The sequence below is a fragment of the Geotrypetes seraphini genome, chromosome 2 (genome assembly GCF_902459505.1).
Source record: "Geotrypetes seraphini chromosome 2, aGeoSer1.1, whole genome shotgun sequence".
Lineage (NCBI taxonomy): Eukaryota > Metazoa > Chordata > Amphibia > Gymnophiona > Dermophiidae > Geotrypetes > Geotrypetes seraphini.
Genome location: NC_047085.1, coordinates 251,448,817 through 251,467,173, shown reverse-complemented (window position 1 = coordinate 251,467,173; position 18,357 = coordinate 251,448,817).

Sequence of the window (18,357 nt, the reverse complement as noted above, 5' to 3'; positions counted from 1 at the left end):
ACAAACTGAACACTTTTTTTGCATCTGTATTTACTGAAGAGGATATACACAACATACCGGAAGCCGACAGGCTATACGTAGGAAACGAAGATGGGAAACTGACAGGGTTGCAGGCAGATTGACAGACTTAAAAACAACAAATCCCCTGGACCTGATGGCATCCATCTGAGGGTAATCAAGGAACTGAAAGGGGTTATAGCTGAACTGCTTCAACTAATAATCAATCTTTAGATCAAATCGGGAAGGATTCCGGAAGACTGGAAAGTGGAGAATGTTATGCTGATCTTCAAGAAAGGTTCAAGGTGAGATCCGGGAAACTATAGATGGTGAGGGTGACCCTCGGTACCGGGAAAGATGGGAGAGGTGCTGATAAAGGACCGCATCATTGATCACCTTGATGGACACAGTCTGATGAGAACCAGCCAGCACGGCTTCAGCAAGGGAAGATCTTGCTTGACATACTTGCTGCGCTTCTTCGAGGGAGTAAACAGGCAGATATATAATGTTGACCGGCTCGCCCTTGTCTATCTGGATTTTCAGAAGACGTTCAACAAGGTCCCGCATGAACGACTACTTTGAAAAATTGCGAGCCATGGAATCAAGGTTAAAATACTCGTGGATTAAAAACTGGTTGGCGGATAGGAAACAGAGAGTGGGGGTAAACGAACAATACTCAGACTGGAAAAGTGTCACGAGTGGAGAGCTGCAGGGTTCGGTGCTTGGACCCGTGCTCTTCAACATATTTTTAAACAACCTGGAAATTGGTACAACGAGCGAGATGATTAAATTTGCAGACGATACGAAGCTATTCAGAGTAGTGAAGATGCAGAAGGATTGCGAAGACCTGCAAAGTGACATAAACACGCTCAAGAAATGGGCCGCGACATGGCAAATGAGGTTTAATGTGGATAAATGTAAGGTGATGCATGTCGGTAACAAAAATCTTATACACGAATACAGGATGTCTGGTGCAGTACTTGGAGAAACCTCCCAGGAAAGAGACTTGAGAGTACTGGTCGACAAGTCAATGAAGCCATCTGCTCAATGCACAGTGGCGGCGAAAAGGGCGATCAGAATGCTAGGAATGATTAAGAAGGGGATTACGAGCAGATCAGAGAAGGTTATTATGCCGCTGTACCGGGCCGGGCCATGGTGAGGTTTATTTTCTTAAACTCTATTTAGAAGATATCATTATGGAAGCCCAAACCGCGCCTATGTTTCGCCCATAGGAAGTCGCGTCCAGCCGAAGCTCAAACTACACTGAAAAGTAGACCAGTTTTCATTTGTCTACAATTTCCGCAATATATAGATACACTCTGCCGCTCAACTATGTGAACTGACGTTCGTCTTCAAGCCCAGGTTACGCCCATTTCTATATAGATAGGTGCGGGTCTTTGTTGAGGACACCTAAAAATATGGAGATGCGTCTGAAAAGTCATGTCTACATTGTTAGGACACCTCTCTATTAATTAACAGGGCCTATCTCCCAATTAACGCTTTTTAAGACTCTCAAGTGGCTCATTAACCACTTAATTCGGACGCCTAAACAGCAGGCACCATTTAGGCGCCCTTAGGCGCACTTTATAGAATCAGGGCTCTAGCACATATGCTACATATTTATATTTTTAGTTTGTGATTACTTATTCCATAATGGGCGAGGATATATCTGTGTTCTGTATGTATGAAAAGGACATTGTTTTCTGTTAGCAATGACTGTGCAGGATTGAACTGTATTAATCTGACTTGTATAGTTTTACAATGGGTATAGAGTATGCCCCCCAAATTCACGGGGTTCCATTCAGAAGCACCCGCAAATTATTTTTAAATTTTTTAAAAAAATCTTTATTGATTTTTAATCTAAAACAGTGTCATACAAATGATCAAAACAATAGGTATTACATACATGTTAATAATAAAACCCTAGCCGCGCATGCGCACTCTGAACTGCGTGCTTCCATGATCTGTAGGTCTGTGGCCGCAGGAGTGCGTATGCGTACCTAGCTGTGACAATGGCCAGCAGAGAATCTGTACGCGGGACTCCCTGCTCTTCAGTTCCTCCAGGCAGTCAAGGCAGAGCAAATCAGAGCAGTAGATGGCCGCGAAGTAGCGGGTTTAGAGTGCTGCGGCCGCTGCTGGAGTCAGGACATTGGTCGGGACCACGGGACGGGAAGGTGGCAGCAAGGGACTAAGGGAGCCGGCCACACCATGGGAAGGGAGGGTCGGATGGGAGGGAAAGGGGGCTGCTTTGGGGGAGGGGTGTGCTGGGAGGCAGACAGCTTTGCTTGGGGGTGGGAAGACAGAAGGGGGCCACAGAGAGACAGTCAGGGAGGAATTGGAGGGGGAGAGGGAAAGGGGGCTGCTTTGGGGGAGGGGTGTGCTGAGAGGCAGACAGCTTTGCTTGGGGGGAAGACAGAAGGGGGCCACGGAGAGACAGTCAGGGAGGAACTGGAGACGGAGAGGGAAAGGAGGCTGCTTTGGGGGTAGGGTGTGTTGGGAGGCAGACAGCTTTGCTTGGGGGAGGGGAGATAGAAGGGGGCCACAGAGAGACAGTCAGGGAGGAACTGGAGGGGGAGAGGGAAAGGGGGCTGCTTTCTAGCACCCGTTAATGTAACGGGCTTTAACACTAGTTACACTAATATCTGTACAGGTAACATATATATCTTTCAAGATTTTAAGTAATCCTTCATCTAATAATTACATAATATATATTATAAATGAAGAATAAAGTTACCAAGATGTCCCCATCAATATTTATTTATTCCCCATGAAAAAATGCGAATGCAGTTTAGGAGCGGATCGGAGGAAGGAGAGGGCTGCAGGGGCAGCAGCAGGTGCTGAAAATCAGGGGCGGGATCATTCTTTCATGCTATCTGGTGCATCAAAGCAGCTCCTGATTTGTGTAGCCTGACTTTAGTTCCCAGAAGAGGCAGTCAGAAAATACCTTGAAAGACTGAATCTGCGATTCCCAAACTGTGAATTTGCGGGGGTTTACTGTATTGATGTTCTAGTGCTCACTTCAGTGCTTAAGATGCTGCCTTTTCCTAGATGCACCCTTGTTATGTGACTCATGGATTATTCCTAAATATATATATTTTTTATATGAAGCGGTGGGGGGGGGGGGTGTTTAAAAAATGATTAGCCCTGGGTGTCAAATACAGTATACTACATATGCCTCTGTCTTCCTGGTCTCCTTTCAAAATTGAAATCTTCTTTTCCAGAGGGCCCCAGCATGGCAGCCATTCTCACAGGTTACCGGCACTGCCTCAAACTTTCCATCTGCTGTGATCTGCCTCTCTCTGACAGAATTTCCTGTTTCTGCCTGGGCGGACTGCAGTAGATGAAAAGTTTCAGGGCAGTGCCAGCAGCCTGTAAGAATGGCTGCCATGCTAGGGTTCCTCTGAAAAAGAAGATTTCGACTTTGAAAGGAGACCAGGAAGGTAAGGGGAAGAGAGGGACGGAGATGGACTGAAGGGGAAGAGATGCCTGGACTGCAAAGCCACCTGGAGCTGTTTTAAGTTAGCCCAGGAATGGGGGTGGGGAGGGATGAGAGCAGAGGGACATGCAGATGAGGGAGGGAAGATGTTGCACTGCAAGGGGCAGAAAGGAGGAAGAGAGAGAGAAATGTTACACTGGGAAGGAGGAGAGATTATTATTTTTTTAAATAAATCTTTATTCATTTTCAAACTTACAATAAGTGTGAGAGTAAGTTAAAACATTTTAACATTAAATATATCACTTAATATTCAGCAATGATACAAATCGTATAACCTTATCTCCCTCCCTTCCCACCCTTTCATAACAAATATTTTTATATGATATACTAAAAATTATCTCCCCCCCTGAATATTGTACTTATAAATTTAAGGGGAAAAAAAAATGACATCTATTCATTACAATATTTTGTTAACGGCTCCCACACATCTTGAAATTTCCTTAAATACCCCTGCTGTGTAGCTATTACTCTTTCCATTTTATATATATGACACAATGAGTTCCACCAAAAATTATAATTCAATCTACTTCAGTTCTTCCAGTTACAAGTAATTTGTTGTATGGCAACCCCTGTCATTATAAGCAAAAGCTTATTATTATTCGAAGATATCTGACTCTTTGCCCTCATTGACATGCCAAATAATATAGTATCATAGGTCAATGCCACTGGGTTTTCTAATAAACAATTAATTTGGCCCCAAATTGATTTCCAAAAAGCCATAATAAATGGACAATAGAACAATAAATGGCCTAAAGTGCCTACTTCAAGATGACAATGCCAACATCTATTAGACTTAGAGCTATCCAACTTTTGTAACTGAACAGGGGTCCATAATGCTCTATGCAACAACAAAAAAACCAAATTTGTCTCATAGATGCAGACACTGTACATCTCATCCTCCAAGTCCAAATTCGTGGCCATTGAGACGCATTAATTTGAAACTTAATCTCAATGCTCCAAATGTCCCTCAGACCAGTCTTTGGTTTCTTCTTAATAAATCCAGCTATCAATTTATACCACTGGGCGGTCTGGTGTCCCAGGAAGTCCACCTGAAAACATAAGACCTCCAAACTATATTGATTATTAAGATTTTTCCATTCAGGGAACTCCACCTGAATAGCCTACTTCAGTTGCATCCATCTAAAACTTTGTGATTTATTCAGGCCATATTTATGTTGCAACTGTGAAAAATCAAGCAGCTTACCATTAGAAATAACATCTTCTAATACACGTATTCCTGCAATCATCCAATACTTCCAGATGACTTTAAATCTGCCAATTTGAATCTTGGAGTTTAGCCATATAGTTTTGATTTGTTGATTTGTGAATTGGAATAGGTGTTAAATTACTTACATATCTTAATGTTTCCATATATTTAATATAATAAAGCCCTAAGCGCGCATGCGCACTCCCACCTGCGTGCTCCCGTTTTCTGTGCGCTGAAGGGCACCGCAGGTAGGAGTGCGCATGCGCAAAAATCCCCCGAGGCAGATGTAAGCCGTGGCGGTTGTTGGCGGCTGTTGGCAGCTGCAGGCCGCGGCGGAAGATGACGCAAAGGAAAGTGGCAGCGAGCCACAGTGTCTCCAGCAACCGTGTCCCTGCCTCTCTGTTTCTGGGCCGCGGCAGAAGATGACGCGAAGGAAAGTGGCAGCGAGCCAAAGTGTCTCCAGCGACCATGTCCCTGCCTCTCTGCTTCCTGGCTGTAGTTTGTCGGGAACACAGGAAGGGAAGGGGGGGGGAAGGGACTAAGGAAGCCGGCCAGACTGCGAGAAGGGAAAGGGGGGTAGGGGAAACGCTGCTGCTGCACAGGGAAGTGGTGTGGGGGGAGGAAAATGGATGGGGAGGGAATGCTGCTGTGGCTGCTGCACAGGTTAGTGGTGGGAGAGAAATGCTGCTGCATAGGAGGCAGGGAGAGAGACAGATAGATAGGAAGAAAAGAAGAAAGACACAGGGGCAGGGAGAGACACAGAAAGACAGACAGACAAAGGGGACCAGGGAGAGAGAGACAGAAATAAAGACACGCAGATGTATATTCTAGCACCCGTTAATGTAATGGGCTAAAATACTAGTTTACTAATATTCTATTTTCTTTATACAACCTAGGCATTTTGATACTGAGAACATGGCATAATCGCAGAGGAAACATGAGGCGCCATTCTAACCATAACCAATCTGAGATATTCTCAGTGAGCTCCGGGAGGACCCACTACATACCCTGGTGCATAATATAGGATCGATGATACCTATAAAAATTGGGAAAATTTACCCCTCCCTCTGCAATTGGCTTTTATAGAGATACTAAAGCAACTCTAGGAGTTTTACCCAGCCAAACAAATTTTGTAAGAACACTATTTAATTTTTTATAAAAGGACCCTTGAAAAAAAACTGGCAGCATACCCATTTGATAACAAACCACAGGCAAAATCATCATTTTAATAGTTTGGACTCTCCCCTACCAGGAAAGATGTAACGGATTCCATTGCCCATTGGTGGGGACGCTTGGAAGCTATAAAAATGACCACTGCTCCGATAATTAACTATTACCTATCCATGCTTCCTCGCTTAGCTCCTAAGGAATTTTATAAATCCATTGATTGTAAACTATCCTCTTATCTTTGGTGTGGAAAGACTCCTCGTATTGCTCTGAAGATCCTCAAATCAGCTAAAGAGGATGGGGGAGTAGGCTTCCCAGATTTTTTTATCGCCCGCCTGGTGCGTCAGAAACAATAGGACACGACTTGGAAGCAGAACTGAGACAGGAATGCAGGATTGGAAGTGTAACAGTGATGGGGGACTTCAACTACCCGGAGATAGACTGGAGTACGGGACACTCCAACTCCACGAGGGAAGCAGGATTCGTAGAAGCTGTGAGGGACTGCTTCATGGAGCAACTAGTCAAGGAACCGACGCGAGGGGGTGCTACTCTTGACCTCATCCTTAACGGATTAGGTGGGCCTGCAAGAGGGGTAGAAGTGGGAGGAACACTAGGCAACAGTGATCACAACGTGATCAGATTCACATTAGAAAGGGGGTCACCCATAGTGGGGAGGACCGCAACAACTGCGCTCAACTTCAGGAAAGGGAACTATGTTGCTAAGAGGAAAATGGTGGGGAGGAAGCTCAGGAACGGCTTTAGGATGGAGACTGTAGGGAGCGCCTGGACCCTTCTCAGGGACACACTGCAGGAAACGCAAAAAACTGTACATCCCCAGTTTCAGGAAAGGCCGCAAGAACAAGCGGTCAAAAGACCCGGTTTGGATGACACCTGAAGTAAAGAGGGCAATCAGTGACAAGAAAGTGTCTTTCCGGAAATGGAAGAGGGATCCAACGGAGGAAAATCACCAGGAGCACAGGAAATGCCAAAAGGAATGCCACCGAGAGGTTAGAAAAGCAAAAGGGAAATACGAGGAGGGGCTGGCCAGGGAGGCGAAAAACTTCAAGGCATTCTTCAGTTACGTAAAGGGGAAGCAACCAGTGAGAGAGGAGGTGGGGCCATTGGACGATGGGGATAGGAAGTGAGTGATTAAGGAGGATAAAGAGGTAGCTGAGAGGTTGAACACGTTCTTCTCATCGGTCTTCACGAGCGAGGACACATCCAATATACCGGACTCAGAGGAGCTCATGAGTGGGGAGCAGGCCAAAAGATTGAGGCATATAAAGGTAAGTCGGGAGGATGTCCTCAAGCAGATTGACAGATTGAAAAGCAGCAAATCACCGGGACCGGACGGGATCCACCCAAGGGTTCTAAAGGAACTAAGTCGGGAAATAGCGGGCGCAATCCAGCATGTTTGCAACCTATCCTTGAAAACTGGAGAGGTACCAGAGGACTGGAAACTGGCGAATGTCACACCTATCTTTAAGAAGGGATCGAGAGGTGACCCCGGGAACTACAGGCTGGTGAGCCTGACTTCAGTTATAGGGAAGATGGTGGAAGCAATGATCAAGGACAGCATTTGCGAGCACATCGAGAAAAATGGCCTACTGCGGACAAACCAGCACGGATTCTGTAAGGGAAGGTCGTGCCTGACAAACCTTCTGTACTTCTTTGAGGGAATAAGCAGTCAGGTGGACAAAGGGGAACCCATAGACATCATTTACCTCGATTTTCAAAAGGCCTTTGACAAGGTGCCACATGAAAGGCTGCTTAGGAAGCTGTGGAACCACGGGGTGGGCGGGGATGTACACAGATGGATCAAGCACTGGCTGTCAGGTAGACCAGTGATTCCCAACCCTGTCCTGGAGGAACACCAGGCCAATCGGGTTTTCAGGCTAGCCCTAATGAATATGCATGAAGCAAATTTGCATGCCTATCACTTCCATCATATGCAAATCTCTCTCATGCATATTCATTAGGGCTAGCCTGAAAACCCGATTGGCCTGGTGTTCCTCCAGGACAGGGTTGGGAATCACTGAGGTAGACTACAGAGGGTCGGAGTAAAGGGCCAATATTCTGACTGGCGGGGAGTCATGAGCGGTGTGCCGCAGGGATTGGTGCTGGGGCCGCTACTCTTCAACATATTTATCAATGACCTGGAAACGGAGGCAAAGTGTGAGGTTATAAAATTTGCAGACAATACCAAACTCTGCGCCAGAGTTAGGACCAGGGAGGAGTGTGAGGAACTGCAAAGGGACCTCGATAAGCTGGAGGACTGGGCAAACAAATGGCAAATGCGCTTTAACGTAGATAAATGCAAGGTCATGCACATAGGGAAAAAGAACCCGTTGTTCGAGTATAAAATGGGGGGGAGATTGCTGGAAGACACCGGACTTGAGAGAGACTTGGGTGTGCTAGTGGATCCATCCATGAAACCATCCACACAGTGTGCAGCAGCCTCGAAGAAAGCCAACAGGATGCTGGGCATCATCAAGAGGGGCATATCAACCAGGACGCGGGAAGTCATCATGCCGCTGTATCGAGCGATGGTGCGCCCACATCTGGAATATTGCGTTCAATATTGGTCACCGCACCTCAAGAAGGACATGGCAGTTCTTGAGAGAGTTCAAAGGAGGGCAACGAAACTGGTAAGAGGGCTGGAAAACTGCCCATATGCCGAGAGGCTGGATAAACTGGGGCTCTTCTCTCTGGAAAAGATGAGGCTCAGGGGGGATATGATAGAGACCTTCAAAATACTTAGGGGCATAGAGAGGGTGGACAGGGACAGGTTCTTCAGACTAAAAGGGACGACAGGTACGAGGGGGCACTCAGAGAAACTGAAGGGAGATAGGTTCAAATCAAATGCAAGAAAGTTTTTCTTCACCCAAAGGGTCGTGGACAAATGGAATACGCTCCCGGAGGAAGTGATCCGGCAGAGTACAGTACAGGGATTCAAACAGGGATTGGACAGATTCCTGAGGGAAAAGGGGATCGTGGGGTACTGAGGGAGGTGCTGGGGTGTTGCATAAGTATAGACAGCTCACCAGGTCGTGCAGGTGCAAGGCCGGAGGGTTAGGATATTGATGGGAAGATAGGACTTCGATGAGAAACCTAGGGGGCAAGGGGGCCCCTTCTGGTGATTAAGGCAGGTCATGACCTGTTGGGCCGCCGCGGGGGCGGACTGCTGGGCGGGATGGACCTCTGGTCTGACCCGGCAGAGGCACTGCTTATGTTCTTATGTTATGTTCTTATGTTGCTTCTCTACTTCGATTTTGCTCGATTTGGCTACAAGACCCGAGCTCTCAAGACCACCGTCCTAGGTAGTTCTATGTAGAACAGCATCTGGTACGTCCTATTCCGCTTTCTTGCCTGCCATACCTCCATGTGCATTACTTACCTACTAAATCGACCACCATATGTGCTACTTTACAGGCGGTAAAGCATTTTGACCACTTCTCTCATACAAATCACTGGTACACCATGTCCTCCCCTGTGTGGTTTAATTCAGGTATCCGTATTGACAATACTATTGTCCATTGGCACACATGGATAGACCGAGGAATATGGTCCTTACGTCAGGTTATGGATAACGATTCACTCATATCCTTCTCTCAACTTATGGATCGATTTTCCCTCCCCTCGACAGAATATTTTCGCTGGTTTCAGCTTTCCCATTGTTTAAAAAAATGCTCACCATCTATTCATGGTTATTCTTCATCTTCTTCTCTTCTTGATTTGTCCCATTTGGGTCTTGCTCTGGGACATACTATGTCCCTCTTTTATAAGAAAAAACACAAAAAGACAACCTAGTCACATCAAGGTTTGTGTGGGGGACGCTCAAGACGCCAAAATTGGCTCGCAACTAACAAACCAAAATGGGGTGGATATAATATAGGGTGCTCTCAGTGTGAACCCTCAGTGATAGGAGCACAGCTCCGACACTTCACTTCTGGGTCAAGGCGGTAAGCCTCCACCCACACACCATCATTGAGCACCCTGAGTGTGCTGAAATTAAAGGGACCTGAGTCCACTAAATCAAACAAATCAAACAATCAAAGTGAGTAAACCTTTTCTCCTGGCGCGGTTTTTTGCGTTTATCAGTTTGTGAGATAGTTTCAGATAAGTATTGTGTTCATTTGATTTTTGCATGGTGATTTTTGATTTTGTTGTGTGAGTCGGGGGGTCTGGCTGGCAGGGTTTGTTTGGGGGTCGCTCAGGTTGTTTGTGTTGAGTTTAATTTACTCACTTTGATTGTTTGATTTGTTTGATTTAGTGGACTCAGGTCCCTTTAATTTCAGCACACTTAGGGTGCTCAATGATGGTGTGTGGTTGGAGGCTTACCGCCTTGACCCAGAAGTGAAGTGTCGGAGCTGTGCTCCTATCACTGAGGGTTCACACTGAGAGCACCCTATATTATATCCACCCCATTTTGGTTTGTTAGTTGCGAGCCAATTTTGGCGTCTTGAGCGTCCCCCACACAAACCTTGATGTGACTAGGTTGCCTTTTTGTGTTTTTTCTACAGTAGGAATTTTGGCAAATTTGGAGTGTATTGTTGTTGTTGTGACCTCTTTTATAAGAAACTTAGATCTCATCTATATCCTAGGTCCATTAAAACGACTGACGTCTGGTCTTTGGATACGTCTTTGCGGGGCTCCGATAGAGAATTGAAACTCTATTTTAGCAGAATCATCCGCCCCACGACCTCCTCCAGTCTCTCACAATCATTATACTTCCTGTCATATAAGGCCTACTGGACCCCCAATAAATTGTTTCGGGCCGGACTCCGAGATTCTAATCTTTGTTGGCATTGTCTTTCGGACATTGGTGACTAGAGTCACATGATATTTACTTGTCCTATTCTTGTCCCCTTCTGGTCCACCGTCTGGAATACCATTAAACGCATTCTCCCAATTCAGTCTACTCTTTCTTTGGATATCCTTCTTTTTAGATCCCTCGCTATCAACGATTCTCTTACAGCTGACCAGCAATCTCTTCTTAATATTTTAATTGCCATAACTCTACAACAAATCTTCCAAAACTGGAAGTCTGCTGACTCTCTCAATATTACATTTTGGTGGCACACAGTACTCAAGATACATCTCTATGAGACGAAAGCTGCAGAATATTCTAGTAGACATAAAATTGTCTCAAAAATATGGGACCCTATTGTACATTTTTCGTTCTAACCGTTGACATTTCTTACCATTAGTTTCTTTTGTTCGCGCTTTTATCTTTGTATTGACCCATGCCTCGCTACTCTTCCCTGAGCCTCGATACCATTCATGTGTGGCTATGACCTCCTTTGTTTATCTCTTCGCTTCTCTTCTTTACTTCTCTTCTTCTCCCTCTCCAGGTTGCCCTACAATCCTACATGGGACTGCTTCATAAGCACTGCTAATATCCTATATATGATTATTGTACGACATTCTTGCTTTGTTTCGGTGAGATGTCCTGTGTGGATATTGTTCAGTATTTCTTATTGTTTCTGTTCTTCTATTTTCTGTTTGTACGTGATAAAACTCTAATAAAATATTTTGAAATCCATTGCTCACACATTTCTGTTACCTTCTGTAATAAAAATTTTTCATTCACTTTCATTGTTTCTTCCAGCGTATTTTTAATCCAAATTCCTAAATACTTTATTGAGGAGAGATGATTTGAGGAAGGGAGAAATGATTCCAGAGAATGGTGATGGAAAAAGGGAGAGAGATGCCAGACCAGGGAATGGGAAGGAAGGAGGGGAGAGAGATATGCCAGACTGCGGGAAGGAGAGGAGAAATATGCTAGATTGTGGGAAGGAGAGGAGAAATATGCTAAACTGTGGGAAGAGAAGAGAGAGATACCAGACTCTGGGAAGGGGGAAAGGGATGGAGAGAGATGTTGAACCATGGGAACAGGGAGGGAAGGAAAGAGAGATGCCAAACTGTGGTAAGGAGAGGAGAAAAATGCTAGTCTGTAGAAGGGGAGAAGAGGGAAGACAGAATTGTCAGACTACAGGAGAGGAGAGAGAGAGGAAGAAGATGGTGCACTGCGATGAGTGTGGAAGGGAAGAGAGATAGAAGAAATGCTTCTTATGGATAGATGGGAATAGGGGAGAAGAAAGATTTAGGAGATGGTACACATGGATAGAAGGGAAGGTAAGACATGGAAAAGTAGATTTTGAGAAGAAAGCAGAAAAATGGAAGAAGATTGAATGTTAAAAGTTAATGCCAAAAATGAACATTGAATCTTTATTAAATTATAAAGAGCAATGTTGGATTTTTGAGTTAAACTCATTAGAACTGCATGGGTTAAATGCAGAATTAGACTGAACTTTTTTGGATTAGTACAACTCCTTGCTCCTATGCAAGAGGCTGGGGAGCATAGGGTAAGTCCTTTTAGGGGGAAAATTTGTTCTATGTACCTGACATTTTGTTTGTAGTCTTCAGGGTCTGTTCATCTGCTGTGTACCGTGAGTCCCTCTCTGGCTGTGGTGACAGCCACTTTGGACTCTCTGCTGGAGGAGGAAGATCTTTTGGAGGATAACCTCTTGGAGGAAGACAAGGAGTGGTTTGGGACCAATCTTCTGGGTCTAGGGGGCCTTGGGGCATCTGAGGCTTGGTTGGCAGAGCCACCAGTGGGGAAAGATGCATCTATAATGCGTATCTTCCATTAGGAAGAGCTCATTGATTAATTGGCATTGGTATTGTATTTTGAGTCCTGGGAGGATCCATGGATCATTGATCCACTTCTTAAGGGAATCAGGATGGTGGCTAAATCTTTCCCTATATATCAAGGTATCCAGGATGTGATTTCAGATATAGTGGAAGGCTCTGGATGCCCCTTTTTGGGTGGCCCATTCTGTTGTGATTGTATCCAATCCCAGGCTTGGATAAGGAGGCTTGAGGTCATTGGTGGTAGATGCTGTGGTCTCAGCCATTACTAAGAAGAATACAGTCATTGTGAATGGGGGCTTCACCATTAAGGACCCCCAGGATAGGCATAAGGAATCTCTCAAACAGAGTTTTGATGTAGCGGCCTTGGTGGTGCAGGCAGCCATTTGTGGAGGTCTAGTAGCTCGTGCCTGCTTTCACTGGGTGGAGTGTGCATTGAATAGAGAGTCCGATGATTGAACCTCAGTGAATCAGGATCTGGCTTATTTAGCTGTGACATGAAAGTCATTATTATGATTGTAAAGATTAATGACATTTTTGAAGTTTTTGTACTGAGGAGCAGAACCATCACTAAAGTAGTGAATATGCTGTAAAACGGGTCAAATGTCCTTCATATGATCAATGAGCTTTCTCAAAAACATGTGCACAGCTATCGTGTCATGGCGCAAGTAGTCACTGATCATGCATGCACAGAGACATTAGATATCAAGGTTGCAATAAACAACGAAAACGGTAGAGTGTTGCCTATTTCCCCAATGAGACCCCTACACTGTGTCCTGAACAATAAAAGATGAATTCTCAACAAAGCCCATCAAAATGATGACATGACCCTCCTTTAGATTTCTTTCGTTTCCTTCAGATAGGCACTTTGATGCTTGGAGATGAAATGGTGGCTGGCCTGGTTACAAATTTTGCCAACTAATACTGAAGTAAAATCATGTAAATTGCCAAGTTCCTAAGGTATTCCAATCTGTGTGAATCCATTGCTTAATTGCAATACTTTCTTTAAAATAATCAGCAAGATATTCTTCCAGAGAAATCCTCCCAGGACATTTTTTTTTTAACACCGCAGTTTTTACTCAAAAGCAATTTGTAATCATCTGGAAGTGAAATAACAGAAAACATCACTTTTATTATTTGCAATTTGAAACAACATAACAAGTAATATACTTATCTTTAGAAAAGCAGAGTCTTAAAAATATATCATAAATTTAAAAAGTAAAAGGAAATATTTTTAGAGAAATAAACAGACTCCTCCTTAGACCTCCTTTTTGTGGAGGAGAGGCATCTTATTAGGAGAGAAAACAAGGCAACAATTTATAGGAGCGCCTATTACTTGAGAAACCTGAACCCATTTTCTGAAAGATTCTTAAGGTCTATAAATGATCTTAGTAATGTATCTAGACAAATTCAGCATACTACATGACAACCAATCAGGCTTTCAATCGGGGTTCAGCACCGAAACAGTCATTGCTTCATTACTAGATTTCCTCCATAGCCTTTTCAGTCAAGGTAAAAGTGCCCTAGTTCTACAATTAGACTTAAGCAGTGCCTTCGATCTGGTCGATCATACCATTCTGATTGAGTGTTTGATGTCAATTGGACTTTCAGGTAATGTATTAAACTGGTTTCAGGGCTTTTTGACTAAACGATCGTATCAAGTCTACAGTGATAATAAACAATCCAATAGCTGGGTAAACTCTTGCGGATTGCCACAGGGCTCCCCCCTTTCCCCAACACTGTTTAACATTTACCTCGATTTACCAAGATAGCATATTATACGAGGGTCATTTCATAAATAATGCATACTATTTTTATTTATTTTTTTTTAATTTACATGTTTTTGGGGGTTTTTTTTCCAAGTATTTCTTTAAAATTCTTCAATATAGTCTCCCTGCTTTGCAATGACTGAGTCCCGATGTCTGGGAAGCATCATTATTCCATCCAAGACACCATTTTAGTTCAGTTGCCGAATGGCTCGGGTACCAGCAGAAGAAAGCTCTTCCAGAGATGCAAAATGATGTCCATGAATAGATTGTTTTAACTTTGGAAAAAGGTCAAAGTCTGGTGGTTTCATGTTTGGATTGTAGGGAGCTGAAGTAACACCTCCCAGTCGTATTCGTGTAGTTTTTCAATGATATTCCTTATGTGTGGGCGAGCATTGTCATGAAGAATGAGTGGCCCAGCCAAGAGCAACTGAAGACGGATTTTGTGTATTTTTCTGCACATTTTTTGCAAAAAATCACGATAATACACTGTTGTGACACTTCTTCCACATGGAACTTTGTCTGTGTGTTACCTCATGCTCCCTACAATCCAGACATGAGTCCACCAGACTTTGACCTTTTTCCAAAGTTGAAACAACCTATGCGTGGACATCGTTTTGCATCTCTGGAAGAGCTTTCTTCCGCCGGTACCCAAGCCATTCGGTAACTGAACAAAACGGTGTCTTGGATGGAATAATGAAGCTTCCCAGACGTTGGGACTCGGTCATTGCAAAGCGGGGAGACTATATTGAAGGATTATAAAGAAATACTTGAAAAAAAACAAAAAACATGTAAATTAAAAAAATAATGTGCATTATTTATGAAATGACCCTCGTACATTTACATGGATAGGCTAGAAAACAAAAAGCCCCCAGTCTCTTTATTTCTTCTCTCATTGACAAAAATTCTCTTCTATCTTGTCACTTTCACCAAATCTGGGTAGATCCAAATCTTCTGTTCACAAAACAATTTTTGGCAATTGTGAAAATAGAGTTTCATTATTGAATTTAAATCTTGCTTCAAAATCTAATGAGTCAATCAAGGTTGTTCTATCTGCCACTTCTGTTGAAGAAGACTCCAACAAATTTGAAATATTTTCTAATGCATTAAGTTCTCCTGTGATTGAACTTGAACATTACTCAAGTCTGTTCCCTGATTCAGTAACCATAGAGAGAAATAATATATTTTATTAATTGGCAGAATAACCTGTTCAGGTATCAAAATAATTTCAATAAGGTATTTCCTAAAAAGATCTTTAGGGGTAAAAAGAACAGACCTGGGAAAATTCAATACTCTAAGACTGAGCCTTCAATTATAGTTTTCTATCTATTCTATCTTATGATGGAATCACAATCTTGTCCTTAATGATCTCAAAGACTGTTTCCTTAAGTTCTTTACCCTCATTTTCAACTTGTTTTATTTGGCCCAAACATCCTGTTTTTACCAAATCCATGTTTTGAGACAAGTCTCGATCTTACCACCATCTGGGTAATTTCCTGTGAAGATTCTTCTATTAGTCCAGTGGTTCCCAAACCTGTCCTGGGGGACCCTCAGCCAGTCAGGTTTTCAAGATATCCCTAATGAATATGCATGAGAGAGATTTGCATACCTGTCACTTCCATTATATGCAAATTTCTCTCATGCATATTCATTAGGGATATCTTGAAAACCTGACTGGCTGGGGGTCCCCCAGGACAGGTTTGGGAACCACTGTATTAGTCCATCCCTTTTCTTCAAGACCATCCAGATCCCTACCAGAGAGACCACCACGGGAGCATTAGAGAAACTCGATGCTCCTTTGTTCGAATCATCAGCAATCAATTGGTAGGGTCTTCTCTCCTCTTGACCGACAACCATGCTGATTACATTCACCTCCATGTCATTCACAGGTTAAACCCCGTAGATCTGCCGGACACAGTGGAGAATTAGAAACTGAGGGAGACAGCGTAACATCAGGCCCAAAGAATAGAGTAGCACTCCCTCGTAGCTCTCCATAGCAGTGCCTTGACAATCCAGGATTTCCAGTGCAGGTCTAGCAGTACAGTGGTCAAGGATAAGCTGAGTTGGGAAAGAGATCCGGGCTAGAGAGGACACAGCCCTAACAACACCCTTCCTTTCTCTTTGAATGTGGCATGTTGAAAGAGAAACTGAACAAGGTAAATTTCTCAATCTCCTATTCTCTCCGACAAACACTGCTAACAGTCAAATCAAGTTACCATCTTGGCCACCCCCCCAGTAGGGGCATTTTCAAAAAAGAGAAAACATCATTTTTTGATGAATTGTACAAATGCAGACTGAATGAGTTCCTGAATTTAGCACACCATTTTGGCCTAAGCTCACAGAATTTTGAGAACCCAATTTCAGGTCCATACTTTTTCTGATAAATGGTATAAAGTTCCTTCAGATTGCACAATAACAATCTTTTCTGCTTTGCTACTTTTTCATCATTAATCTTCACAGAAACATACTTCTTTTTGTCTGGGTATATCCTAGTCTTTACTAATTTTCAAGCGAGGGCCATTTTGGGTCCAAAAAGGGTGAAGGAGAGCAAACAAATATGTTCTTACGCTTCTCAACATTCATTCCTACCAGAACACCTGGCTTTGATCACACATGGAGAATACAGATAAAATCTATGCAAATACAAGACCATAAACTAAAAGTCCTGATATACACAAATGAAACCCTAAGATGACAGACTCTGTGTGCAGTACAAAACCAGAGAAATAGAAAGAAACACATTTCTTCCTGAACAGTGCAAAATATAGGCAGCAGAAGTAAATTCTCAAAACTGTCATATTTCAATCAATAAATTTAAAATAAAATCATTTTCTACCTTTGTTGTCTGGTGATTTTATTTTTCTAATCATCTTTTCCTAGTCTCTGGCTGCACTTCCTTCTGTCAGTGCTTTTAACTGTGTTTCCAGGGCCTTCTTATCCATTTGCTGTTTTTCTCTCCTTCTTCATTTTCTGTCCTACATCCATCTTTGGCATTAAGAAGGAATTGAATGCAATCAAAGCAACTTCCATTACTCCACTGAACCATACCAAGTTGCCACCACTGCCTTAAAGAATAATGCAATCAAGGAATAATGGATCACAGTAGGGTCAAGCAGACTGTGACATGTGACACAGAAGCATACAAATATCCACAAAAATACACCCTCAAAATGTTCAGGATAACGTCACTTAATTTAACTAAAAGGGAGAAAAGACCTCAGTGTCTAATAGGGGCTATCCAACAGCAATCCACATAGACAAGCTGGTTACAAATATCACTTCAATTCAGCAGACACATCCTCGGTCAAAAAAACTCCCAAAAAGTTGAAGACGCAATTTCACGATAACTTTCAAAAAAATAACAGTCAATTTCAAGTTGCTGTTTGGATAGCCCCTATTAGACACTGAGGTCTTTTCTCCCTTTTAGTTAAATTAAGTGACGTTATTCTGAACATTTTGAGGGTATATTTTTGTGGATATTTATATATTTGACATCCTTTCTTGGTTCTATTTATTTTTTGTGATATTTTTTACACAGAAGCATACACCATCACAATTGCACTTACAAAATTCCTTTGATCCATTAGAGCATTGCAGTGCTCAAGAAAGAACTGAAATTGAACTGGAACCAGTGAAGGTAACTTATGAAGAAAAGCACATACAAAGGAAGAGTAAGAAATCTCAAGCCAATAAATTATTGCTTTTAGGGGATTTTGTCATCAGATGCATTAACATTGAAACACAAGACAAGGAGCCTAAAATAGTGAAGTGTCTCCCAGGATCCTTGGCTACTAGGAGTACCCAACAAATACTGTCTGTAATCAAGGAAGAAACGAATAAGTCTAAAGCTGGTGTTGTTATCCATCAGGGAACAAATGACCTAGCCAACATCTCCATACTTGTAGCTCAGAATGCCTTTTGGGAGCTTGGTGAGGGCTAGAAACCTTTTGTAAAGACTGTAGCTTTTTCCGAAGGACTGCTGGCATATGGAAAGGGAGATCAAAGAGTTAAAAACACAGAGGACTTCAATACGTGGCTCAAAGCCTTGTGTCATCAAGAAGGCTTTAGGT